Raw genomic sequence first — 11,757 nt, forward strand, 5'->3', positions numbered from 1 at the left:
GTTAGGGGAGCATAAGTTCGCTCCAATAAACGTGTTTCTCATTCAAGACAACTGCATCGTCCTTGTCTTCGTGACATCTGGTGGAGGTGCTGGGTACGCACCCTTCATGCCCACTACAACCTCGAAAAGCCGCCAAGCCAGTCCAACAAGAGCCAACCCCCGCCTGCAAGATTTACCACCCGAGTTCGGTTTGATGCCAGAAGGGCCCAAGAAAAGGAACGCTGCAACCAACACCATGGTGCAAGAAACAACGTCGCCAATCGTCCTGCAGCAGCTCCAAGAACCGCCATCGGTCCGGGGAGCCCCCGCTGAAGACCCCGAAGAATGGTTGGAGAAGCTGGAGCGCGTCCGCATATTCAACAGGTGGGACGACGAAGAAACTTTCCGGCATGTCTTCTTTTACTTAGAAGATGCTGCTCGAACTTGGTTCGAGAACCATGAGAGTTCTTTGACCGACTGGACTCACTTCAAAAGGGAGTTCCTGAAGACATTCACTACCGTTGTGAGAAAAGAGCGAGCTGCGCTTTTGCTTGAAACTCGGACACAACACCCCAACGAAGGGGTCGTGATCTTCGTTGAGGAGATGAAGCAATTATTTCGCCGCGCGAACCCCGAAATGACGGAAGAAAAGAAGTTACGCTTCTTGATGCGCGGTGTGAAGGAGGAGCTGTTTGCTGGACTTGTCCGCAACCCGCCCAAAACCATCGCTGAATTCGTGACCGAAGCCAGCACGATTGAGAAGGCCCTCGAAATGCGTGCTAAGCAGTATGACCGGAACTTTGTTGGCGCGGCCAGTGCGAACTATATCGACAACATGCGGATTCCGGCTGACAGCCTACGCGAGACCATCCGCGCAGTAGTGAGAGAGGAGCTGCGGAAACTTTTCCCGACGACGCCGCAACCCCAAGTCGCTTGCCTAACTGACGGGATCCGGGAAGAAGTTCAAAACGCTTTGGGAACTTCTGTGGCATCCGAAGTACACTGCGAGCCTCAAGCTATGACGTACTCCGCGGCTGTTCACCGACCCCGTCCTGCTCCAACACGTCGTCAAGAGGCACGTCGTCAAGAGGCCCCGCCCTACCGCCGCCCACTATCGCCCGCCCGACCCCCGGTAGCACAAACCCAGACGCCGAGGAAGACTGACGTATGGCGAACACCGGATAATCGTCCTCTGTGCTATCACTGCGGAGAGGCCGACCACATCTACCGTCGCTGCCCATACAAGAGACTCGGACTACGTGGTTTCTCCGTCGACGCACCACGCCCCCGACCCGGCCAGCACCCATCTGAGATTGAAGAATACCTGTTGAACACCAGCCGTGGACCAGCCCGTTTCAACCGTTCGCCGTCGCCCTACCCGTACAAGTCGCCGGACCGCCGTAGCAGTGCTGACTTCGCACGTGGAAGGTCTCCCAGCCCACGCGGGGGAAACTAAAGGCGGCAACTTCTGGAGGTGAAGTTGCTCTACGGCGAAAAACTGGAAACCCTCCAACGACGCAAGGACGCGCTGAAGACAGTGATTCACGACATGCCCTCATCCCGACGACCCGACCTAACCCTGACGAGACTCCCGAACACGACGACCGCTACACGGCGCGACGCGTACCCGACCTGACCGAGACGTCCGTTGAGAAGACGACGACAACGACGATGCACAGTGCCCGACCATCAACACGTACAAGCAGAGATACGACGCCCCGACGAACCCGGAACTCGAGGACGACTGCATCTGACGTCAAGGTGTCCATCGACGGCTTTGACGTAGTCGCCCTCGTAGACACGGGAGCTGACTATTCGGTAATGAGCGGACCATTTGCGTCTAAACTGAAGAAAGTTATGACCAGATGGGACGGTCCGCACATACGCACAGCAGGAGGCCACCTCGTGACGCCAAGTGGAACGTGCACATCGCGCGTCACCATAGACGGCACAACGTACCCTGCGGCGTTCGTCGTTCTGCCTAACTGCTCCCGCGACGTGATTCTCGGAATGGACTTTTTGACAGACAACGGCGCAATAATTGATCTGCAGAGCAAGTCGATAACATTTTCCTCCAATCACTCCACGACGCCGCAGCCGAACCCCGTTCACCGTGCTGCTGTCAGGATCGCCGACGATCACATCACCCTGCCACCCCGCGCAAGCTTGATGATCGCCGTCTACTGTGAGGATGCTGCTTCTGACATCGACGCTATCGTAGAGAGTAATCGAAGGTTGCTTCTCGACCGCGGTGTCTCCGTCGCAAGAGGCATTGCGCACTTTAGGCAACGCCAATCTCACGTTTTGGTCACTAATTTCACCGAAGAGTACCAGCATTTAAACAAGGGAGCTGCAATTGCGTTCCTCGAAGAAACGCAAGAAGCAAGTGATGTGATCGCAGTCGCCGACTTTGAACGCACACCCGTAGAAACCTTCAAGCTCCCGCAGCCATTCGACGTGAATCCGGCGCTACCGCAAGAACAACAGAAAAATTATTGGCTTTGCTGCGTCGCTATAGCGAATGTTTTTCGTCGAGCGCAAAACTACGTCAGACCCCTCTAGCGAAGCACCGAATAATAACCGAAGATGGAGCCCGACCTACCCGACAGTCACCGTACCGCGTCTCTTCACACGAACGGGAAGCCATCCGGACTCAAGTCGACGACATGCTGAGCGATGACATTATACAGCCATCGAAAAGCCCCTGGGCTGCGCCCGTCGTACTCGTAAAGAAAAAAGACGGCACATTAAGGTTTTGCGTTGACTACCGGCGACTGAACAAAATCACGAAAAAGGACGTGTACCCCCTCCCCCGAATCGACGACGCCCTCGACCACCTCTGCCACGCGAAGTACTTCTCATCGATGGACCTGAAGACCGGCTACTGGCAAATTGAAGTGGACGAGAGAGACCGAGAGAAGACTGCATTTATAACCCCGGATGGCCTATACGAGTTCAAGGTGATGCCGTTTGGGCTGTGCACAGCACCAGCGACGTTTCAAAGAGTCATGGACACTGTGCTAGCTGGCCTTAAGTGGCACACCTGCCTCGTATACCTCGACAACGTAGTGGTATTCGCCCGGACTTTCGACGAACAGCTTGCAAGGTTGGAGTCTGTACTCGAGGCCATTCGTACGTCGGGGTTAACGCTGAAGCCTGAAAAGTGCCGTTTCGCATACGGGGAACTCAAGTTCTTGGGCCACGTCGTCAACGCCGCGGGAGTCCTACCTGACCCGGCAAAAACTTCAGCCATTGCGAACTTCCCAAGGCCGAAAGACAAGAAGGGCGTGCGAAGATTTCTCGGGCTGTGCGCATACTACCGGCGCTTCGTCACAAACTTCGCACGCATTGCAGAGCCACTCACGCGCTTGACGAAAGATAGCACCCCTTTCAGCTGGGAAAACGACCAAGAAAAAGCATTCGGCGAGCTGCAAAAACGCCTGCAAAGCCCGCCCGTGCTCGCTCATTTCGACGAAAATGCCGAAACGGAAATGCATACGGACGCCAGTGATATAGGCTTGGGTGCCGTCCTTGTCCAAAAGCAAAGTGGCTGCGAAACGGTAATCGCCTATGCCAGCCGTGGTCTGTAGAAGGAGGAGAAAAACTATTCTGCCTCTGAGAAAGAGTGCCTGGCCATTATATGGGCGATTTCAAAATTTCGCCCATACGTGTATGGAAGGCCATTCAAGGTTGTAACAGACCACCATGCGCTGTGTTGGCTCGCCAATTTGAAGGACCCCTCTGGCCGTCTTGGGCGGTGGAGCTTGCGCCTGCAGGAGTTCGACGTTACAGTCGTTTATAAATCCGGCAGGAAACACTCCGACGCCTACTGCCTGTCCCGCGCCCCCGTCGACCCACCGCCACAAGACTCTGATGAAGACAGCGCGTTCTTCGGGATCGTGACGGAGAGCGACCTAGCCGCCCAGCAGCGTGCCGACCCCGACTTACGCGTCATAATCGAGTACCTCGAGGGATGCAACGTTGCCGTTCCTAGGACCTTCAAACGCAGCTTACCAGCATTCAGCCTGAGAAACTCCGTCCTTGTGAAGAAGAATTTCAGCCCCGGAACAAGAGCGAATTACCTTGTCGTCATCCCCGCGGACCTTCGTGACGATATTTTGGAAGCGTGCCACGACGACCCGTCTTTCGGACATCTGGGCACAGCCCGCACTATTGAAAAAATCAAGGCGAGGTACTACTGGCCCGGCCTTACCTCTGACGTCACCCACTACGTCCGGAGCTGCCGTGACTGCCAGCGACGAAAAACGCCGCCGACAAGACCCGCCGGACTTCTGCAACCGATCGCCGTCCCATCGAGACCATTTCAACAGATTGGAATGGACCTTTTAGGCCCGTTCCCTACGTCACGATCACAGAACAAGTGGATTGTCGTAGCGACCGACTACATGACGCGCTACGCAGCGACCGCCGCTCTTCCGAGGGGGACTGCACAAGAAGTGGCCAAGTTCTTTATAAGCCAAGTTGTGCTGCGACATGGAGCCCCGGAAGTCCTAATCACAGACCGCGGAACGGCATTTACTGCGGAGCTGATGCAAGGAGTATTACGCTACAGCAACACGGATCACCGAAGAACGACGGCGTACCACCCCCAAACGAACGGACTAACAGAACGTCTGAACAAGACAATCGCAAATATGCTGTCAATGTACGTTGACGTTGAACATAAGACTTGGGACGAAGTGCTCCCGTATGTCACGTTTGCGTACAACACGGCTATCCAGGAGACGACACAGCTGACGCCGTTCGAGCTTGTCTACGGTAGAAGGCCGACTACAATGCTCGACCCCATGCTTCCGCACGTAGAAGACGACGACCTCAACGCCGACGTCCACGGATATCTTCAACGTGCGGAGGAGGCCCACCAGCTCGCTCGAGTTCGTATAACGGACCAGCAGCTGGTGGATGCGGGCCGCTACAACCTCCGACGCCGAGACGCCGAGTACCAACCAGGGGATCGTGTGTGGGTTTGGACTCCCATCCGACGACGCGGACTCAGTGAGAAGCTCCTGCGACGGTATTTCGGACCCTTCCAGATTCTACGACGTGTTGGCCAACTTACCTACGAAGTGATCCCCGATGGTGACTCCGGCACATCACGACGACGCACGCGGCCTGAAGTCGTCCCCGTGGTTCGCTTAAAACCTTTCTACGGACGATGACGAACTTTTATTTTCATTTGTTCGGACTGTCGCTTATGTTAGCATCGGGTCGATGCACTCTTAGAGGGGGGGGGGTAATGCCGCGAACCATACATTGTGTTTGTTTATTTGTGTTTTGCTTTTACCACCGGCTGCGCCGGTTTGTGTTATCTCTGCGCCAAGGGAAGCGCGTGTTCCATTCTTTTTTCCGATCTAGCGTGAACAGCCCAGAATAATCTTCTTGGATCTACTATGTTCTCGATGCGAATCGACGTTTCGAGAACCACGCGCGCCAAAAGATAAAAAGCCTGCAGTGCGGACGCCGGGGCATTCGATTCGACGACACTCGCCTGTGCAAGTCACTTTGTTGACCGCTGCTTCGCCGCCTCTGTATTCTTTTGGGTTGTTAGGGGAGCACAAGTTCGCTCCAATAAACGTGTTTCTCATTCAAGACAACTGCATCGTCCTTGTCTTCGTGACAATATTATATTATTTGATTTGACACGATTACTGTGTTTTAGTACGCCATTGTTTATGTTGTCAATGCCACTAGAAGTGGATACTTTTAGATTAATAATGAGAGAGACGATCCCTTCAGGGTTGATACCAATTTCTTCTATAGAACGGCAATCAAGGTCAGTAATAATGGGCACATTGGAATGGTCTTCTCTTGTGAAGATAGTCTAAAAAAATTAATTGAAGGCGGATGGGCACTGTTCATCAGAAAGGGGAGTGTCGTTAACAAACAAGCAGATTTTATTATCATCAACACAAGGTAAAATTCTATGCCAGAATTTTCCAGGGTTGTTTTTCGGAACAGAAGGAAGATCCTGTGTAAAGTGCTTTGTTTTGTCCCGGTCTAACTCCAGCTTATATACTTTCAGGAGTTCGGTGTATTTTTTGCATAAGGATGCCGAAGGCTCGGTCTTTGCGTTTTTGTACAATCTCTTAATTTATTTCTCTATGTTCCAAGATTTTTATTAAACCATGAGTTAGTATTGTGGTTTGTGATAATAATTAGGGGTACGTATTTATCGACTAACGCACAATTTCTGCTTAAAAAGGAGCCAGTTGGATTCCGCAGTACGGTCGTTAAATGTGGGCAGAAAAAACTGATTAAGAAAGACATCCAAATCAGAAATCATGCATTCGTGATTTCCTCTGCTGTAATCGCGAATTGTTATTACAGGCGTTTCTGGAGTAGAAGTTTCGACGGCTAACTGGATTAGTTTGTGGTCAGTAAATCCACCAAAAAAAGTTAATCGGCCTACGGTTTCAGTTGCAGTGGTGAAAATTAAATCTAAAACATTAGATTCCCGGGTTGGTTGGTCTATAATTTCAGAGAAATTAAATTACAGAATTAAATTTAGGAAATCCGTTGAGCTGCTACGAGTGGATGACAACACAGGCCAATCAATTTGCGGGTAATTGAAGTCTTCAAGAAGGTAAACCTCAAGCGCCCGATATTTCTTCAAAGCGAGGGGAATACTGTCAAACAAATCATCAATAAATGAGCGAGAAGCATCGGGAGGACAATAGCAAACACCATTTAAGATTTTACTAGTTGAGGGATTTGCAAGAAACCTAGATTATTTTTATAGGCGGCTCAGTCTCAGTGACGAAGGGAGAAATTGTTTTTTTAACTGTAAGAAGGACACCACCGCCCCTTTTTTGGCGGCGGTCCCGTCAGTATATATTAAAATATGTCTATCCGGAAGGATCTCGCTATTGCTTATTTCGTCATGTAACCACGACCCGGTTAATGCCAAAATATCAGTGTCACTGTCCTCAAAGAAAGAACAGATATAGTTCTGTTTAGGCAGCAGGCTGCGTATATTAGTGAATGGCAATTTCAAAGAAAGATTAGTAGAATGTTACCGAGGCGGCTTGAAGACATGTGAACATGTTCTCTTTATAGCAATATTGTTGATAACTCAACAGTTCTGTAATCGGAATTGTACTCATACCTTGTTGTGAAGGTTTAGACACTAAAGTTGCTTGTGAAGATTTTAAAAGCTTTAGGCAAGATGACACAAGAAATGTTGCTGATTTATCATTAGGAATGAAATGAGGCATGTTGGACGAAACTACTTGGCACGGTGGTTCCCGTGACTGAACGCGGCTGTAGCGAAACGTTTTCGCTCTTATATATATTAGAGCAAATATTTTTGATCCAATCAAACATAATAAATGAGCTCAGGCTGTTGAATGTTAGGAAAGGAAACAGCCAGAAACCAGTTGGCGCTGCTAAATCCGTATCACCTTTCTTATTTGTTATGATTGACTGAAGCGTCGGTTCGTAATGAAGACCGAAACATACAAAATTCGTACATTTGCAGTATTTTAGAGACTACAGTCTCTCATGTGCTATTTAAAACCAAAAATGTTAGTGTTTCTTTACGTCTGCATGTCGGTCTGTCTGTGTCTTCATTCAGCCACCCTGCCACAGCTAAGAAAAATTCTTGAAAGATAATTTTATAGCAAATATTTTCAAAATCACAAAATCTCGAAAGGCACTACATACATGTCAGCATTGTTAAGGAAGCACAAAAGACAAGGCATATTGCACGCAAAACGTACGTGCACGAGTAGTATTTACAGTGAATGACAAGTGAAATTACAGCGTTTCTGCCTTTTTGTAATAACAAAAAAACAATGCGTTTTAGAAATAATGCTCTCAGGCAAGAATACAAGAAGGTATTGTGCGCGAGCATAAACCGCCTAGAGGCATTTCACGAAAAAAAGCAGTAACTTAAGGGTCCTGCATTTGGCAAGAGAGACTAGGAACGCTTAAAACTGATTTGACGTGCTCGAATATGCATCGTGTTCGTCTAGGCCGGAGCGATGCGGCAGGTAATAAGAGTTACAAATGGGCGAGAAGGAAAAGAATGCATTTATATGGCTCCGGAATATGACTAGCGCTTTTTGAGTTCATTTTTATTCAGTAACCTTATACGTGGCCACTTTTGTGCTCCGCATCATTGAATATTTATTCTCTCGCGTAGATAAAAATGTCATGTTGCCGGAGCTACGCTTAACTAGAAATACACAACTGGCACACAAAATAACTTAACTTTGACAGGATATGCAAGGGTTTACTTACTATGAGTAAGGCAATGTCGTAGCCATTACGGAAACTGGTGTACTTTGGGTGGATTATGACACGGTCCGCTAATTTCATCGGACCTTTTTCTGGTGCAGTGGTGTTGAAGAAGACTCTCATCTCATGTACTCGGTGTTTTTGTCTATAGAATACAATAGTAAACAAATAATAACTTTCAATTGAACAAATAATGCTCATAGAAGTCTTTATGCCGGCTTTTTCAGAAGCATATTGTTTAAGGTTCTAAATTACCTCGAGAAGAAAATAGTCAAAAATTTATGAAGTTTGCTTTTTGTGCACCAATAAACTCCATTAACTGTCAGGGCTCCTTGTTTAGTAATGGGCGTTGGTATGTTATATATTGTTCTACAATTAGGGTAACCTGAACACAGAGAAATAAATTTGAAGCTATGTATTTCCCCATTTCTATTCGCGTATTTTAGCTCGAGTACTAGAATGTTCTTGGAATTTTTTAAAACTGATAGCAATTGACCAGCTTCTTGAAGCTGACCTTTCTCTTCTGCTTTATCTACTACGACAACTACACAACAATCTTATTCGGTATAACTGTGTGCGTTATTTATTGTGGAAAAATTCGGCGCATGCCTAGTAAATTGGTGGGGGGCAATAAATAACCCTGATAATTGGAACGTTCCAACTTAATTTTTGTCCATCGTTCCAGCTTATGTAAAACGTTTCGTTTTATATATTTTTTAATGTGAACGCGTTAGAAGCCTGATTTTTTTATTTTCTTCTTAGCGGTTTCTGGAAAACTCCCTCCATTTTTTGTAATTGGAGGTGAAAAAAAAATCATGCGTTTTAAGTGAAGAAAAAAACTATATCATGTATCAGCGTGGCCAGAGTGATGCTTAGATAACTCAGTGTGCACAATGACACCGTAAAATACAGGGAAGCATTATTTCGCCACATCCTTAATAACACACTCTTAAGATACTTCACTTTGTATGGTGGGATTAATATTAGGGTCCAAAATAAATTTCGGTTCTGGTCATTCAGTGTGAAAATAGTAGCGCTGGCTTTTCAATGCTGCTTTTTATTTCGTCTACCTACCGGTGTTTTTGTTTTGGTGGATAAGAATCTAGCACCTCTCATCGTAGCACGAGTTGGCGGAGATTTCTCTTGCCCTCAAAACACTGGGCGAAATGGAAGCTGGATAAGAGTGATATAATTCCCATGTGTAGATGGTGCAAGTTTATGAGCAGCAATTATGCTTACATTATAATATTCCGTAAGGTACAATTAGCTGTATCAGACAGCATAAATAGTAAACAAATCTGCGCAGCACTGTAAGGGCCTTTGATAAATGTTGAATGGAATAGAGATTAGTGTCCCGTTCTTTCTGCCGGTTCAGTTAGTGTACAATAGTGTTCTTGTGATGCCTCTGTGGAGAAACCATCCATGTCTCTTTTTTATGTTTTAGTCGTTTGCGTTTACGTGTGCGTCGATGATTTTAACTTGGTTTAGGACAGGAAAACTTTTAAACGCACAAATTGTAAAATTTGAGCAGTGGCTGCTAACAAAATCTGCGTGTGCATTTTAACGCCAAAAGAAAACTGAACTACTGGTAATTTTTCTGTGCTTCACGAACATGCTAGGTTGTTGCATGTTTCATACGCTAAAGAAGAGTGTGCCCAAAATTAGTTCACGTCTGTTTGACTTTTACACTGATCATGAGTCTGGGAACCATCCAATGCCACAGCGGAGGCGGTGATGCAAAACAACTTTAGCTGGTGACGAATTTCGCCACATCAATAGGTACTCTGAAATATACGCAGTACAAAGGGGCGGGCTTTTTTGTAATAAAAAGTGGATCGCTGAGTGCAATACTGAAGTATCTGTTTGAGTACTTTTGAGCTCATCAGAAGATTTTGCTAACATAGTCTAAATCTAGTTACTTCTGTCCTAACAATTTTTTTGTTTGATATGTTTTGAATCTCTGTAAAACGAGATGCTGTTCAAGTTACTTCAGGGAACACGCTGCTGGAAGAGTAATGTGTGATACGAAAAAAAAAACTAATTTGGAATTTGGCTTCAGGCGATAACATTGTTTATATTGCAACTTTCACATCAAAAATAGCAAAAAAGACAAATCTCTAAGCTACCTGCTGCACGATACGTACTTCAAACAAAGCAGATTGGAGCCCTCCCAACTAAAGTCACCTTACGGGCTGCGGTGTTCAGATGTTAATTTAAACCAGCCTCCTCTGCTTTTCACTGTTGTTGACTTCTCAAGAAAGCTGCCTTGCTTGCGAATGAATAAAATAAATTTTATAATGACACAAAAAAGATACGTTATATCGTGCAATGGTCAGCTGACGGTGCTTCTAGAAACAGGTTATTGTATTGTTGGGGGATAACGGCATGGTTTGCTAACTTACCCTGTTTCGTTGAAAAAGCAGTGGGCGGCCGTCAGGACGACTAATCTCGATATTATGCTGCCGGCACAGTTTATGCCTAACAATTGTCCGCTCTTCCCGACAACCACGAGTATAAGCTGCACCTGCAAGCTGAAACGAAATGCTAATTTTAACATGAAAGCAAGTGAAAATATCAGCGGAAAAGTGCGTGCCCTGCGACATAAAAACGTTTTAAAAAAAGCATTAGCCCATCTTGCAAAAGCGCCCCAATATTGTAGAAACAGCAGATCTGGGGATCGAACTAGCCGATGTTCAAACTGAAAACCAGTACCAGGAAAGATAGAGCAGCTGGTTCCCACCAATGTATAGCCACCTCCAATAACAATTTAAAGCAAATGGAACTCGTTTTCAAGAAAGCCAAGTTCAAATTGCCAAAGAGTAGGTGAAGACACGTTATAGTACGGCTGGAGGCCACCCAAAACTGCACCTTCGACATTACCCTCCGCCAAAATATCGTGGTCACTAAACAGGTGAAGCCCGCTGACGTCACCTCCCTTGGATATTTAGTGTCTAGAGTTCTGAGGGAAGGGAAAATCCAACGAAACAAAAAACCCTACAGTGGGTATTACGTCTCGGTCGGTCTTTCATACTGATGGATATTTCGGCTCGATCGGATCTTGCGTCTCGATTGATCTTATGTCAGTGGATATTCAGACTCGATAAGATCTACTGTCTCGGTAGACCTTTAGTCTGAATGGATATTCAGGCTCGACTAGATCGTCCGTCTTGGCGGATCTTTTAGTTGGTCGATCACACCTAACGGATTAATAGCGCAACGAAAAGAAATGATGGAAAGGATGCACAAAAGATAAAGCGCTGACTTGCCACTACTGGTATATTGAAGGAAGCACTTATTTATAAGAACGGAGCACGTAAAAACAGGCAACCTACGCGACACAAACCAAAAACAACGAAAAATAAATTTCATAGCCACCCACACATTCTTATCGCCCCCTTCCCGAGCCACGGGCTCTTAAAAAAGCCATCTATTTTGCAGATAAAGCAATTGATGCTTGACAAAAGCATCCTTATCCGGCTTTAAAAATTCCTAGCGCTTCCACTGATTCTGTGGTTGTTT

The 11,757-nt window shown here is 46.9% G+C and overlaps 1 long non-coding RNA gene across 1 annotated transcript in view; it reads right to left on the reverse strand.

The window, feature by feature from the left end:
- Positions 1-8,355, reverse strand: part of LOC144142133 (uncharacterized) — a 30,466-nt gene extending 22,111 nt beyond the window's left edge. The window contains exon 1 of the long non-coding RNA XR_013316852.1: positions 8,242-8,355. This is a non-coding gene — a long non-coding RNA (uncharacterized LOC144142133). The remainder of the gene's footprint in view (positions 1-8,241) is intronic.
- Between the last annotated feature and the right edge of the window lie 3,402 nt (positions 8,356-11,757).

The sequence above is a fragment of the Haemaphysalis longicornis genome, unplaced genomic scaffold (assembly GCF_048455015.1).
Source record: "Haemaphysalis longicornis isolate Haplotype H1 unplaced genomic scaffold, Haemaphysalis longicornis Haplotype H1 scaffold_6, whole genome shotgun sequence".
NCBI lineage: Eukaryota > Metazoa > Arthropoda > Arachnida > Ixodida > Ixodidae > Haemaphysalis > Haemaphysalis longicornis.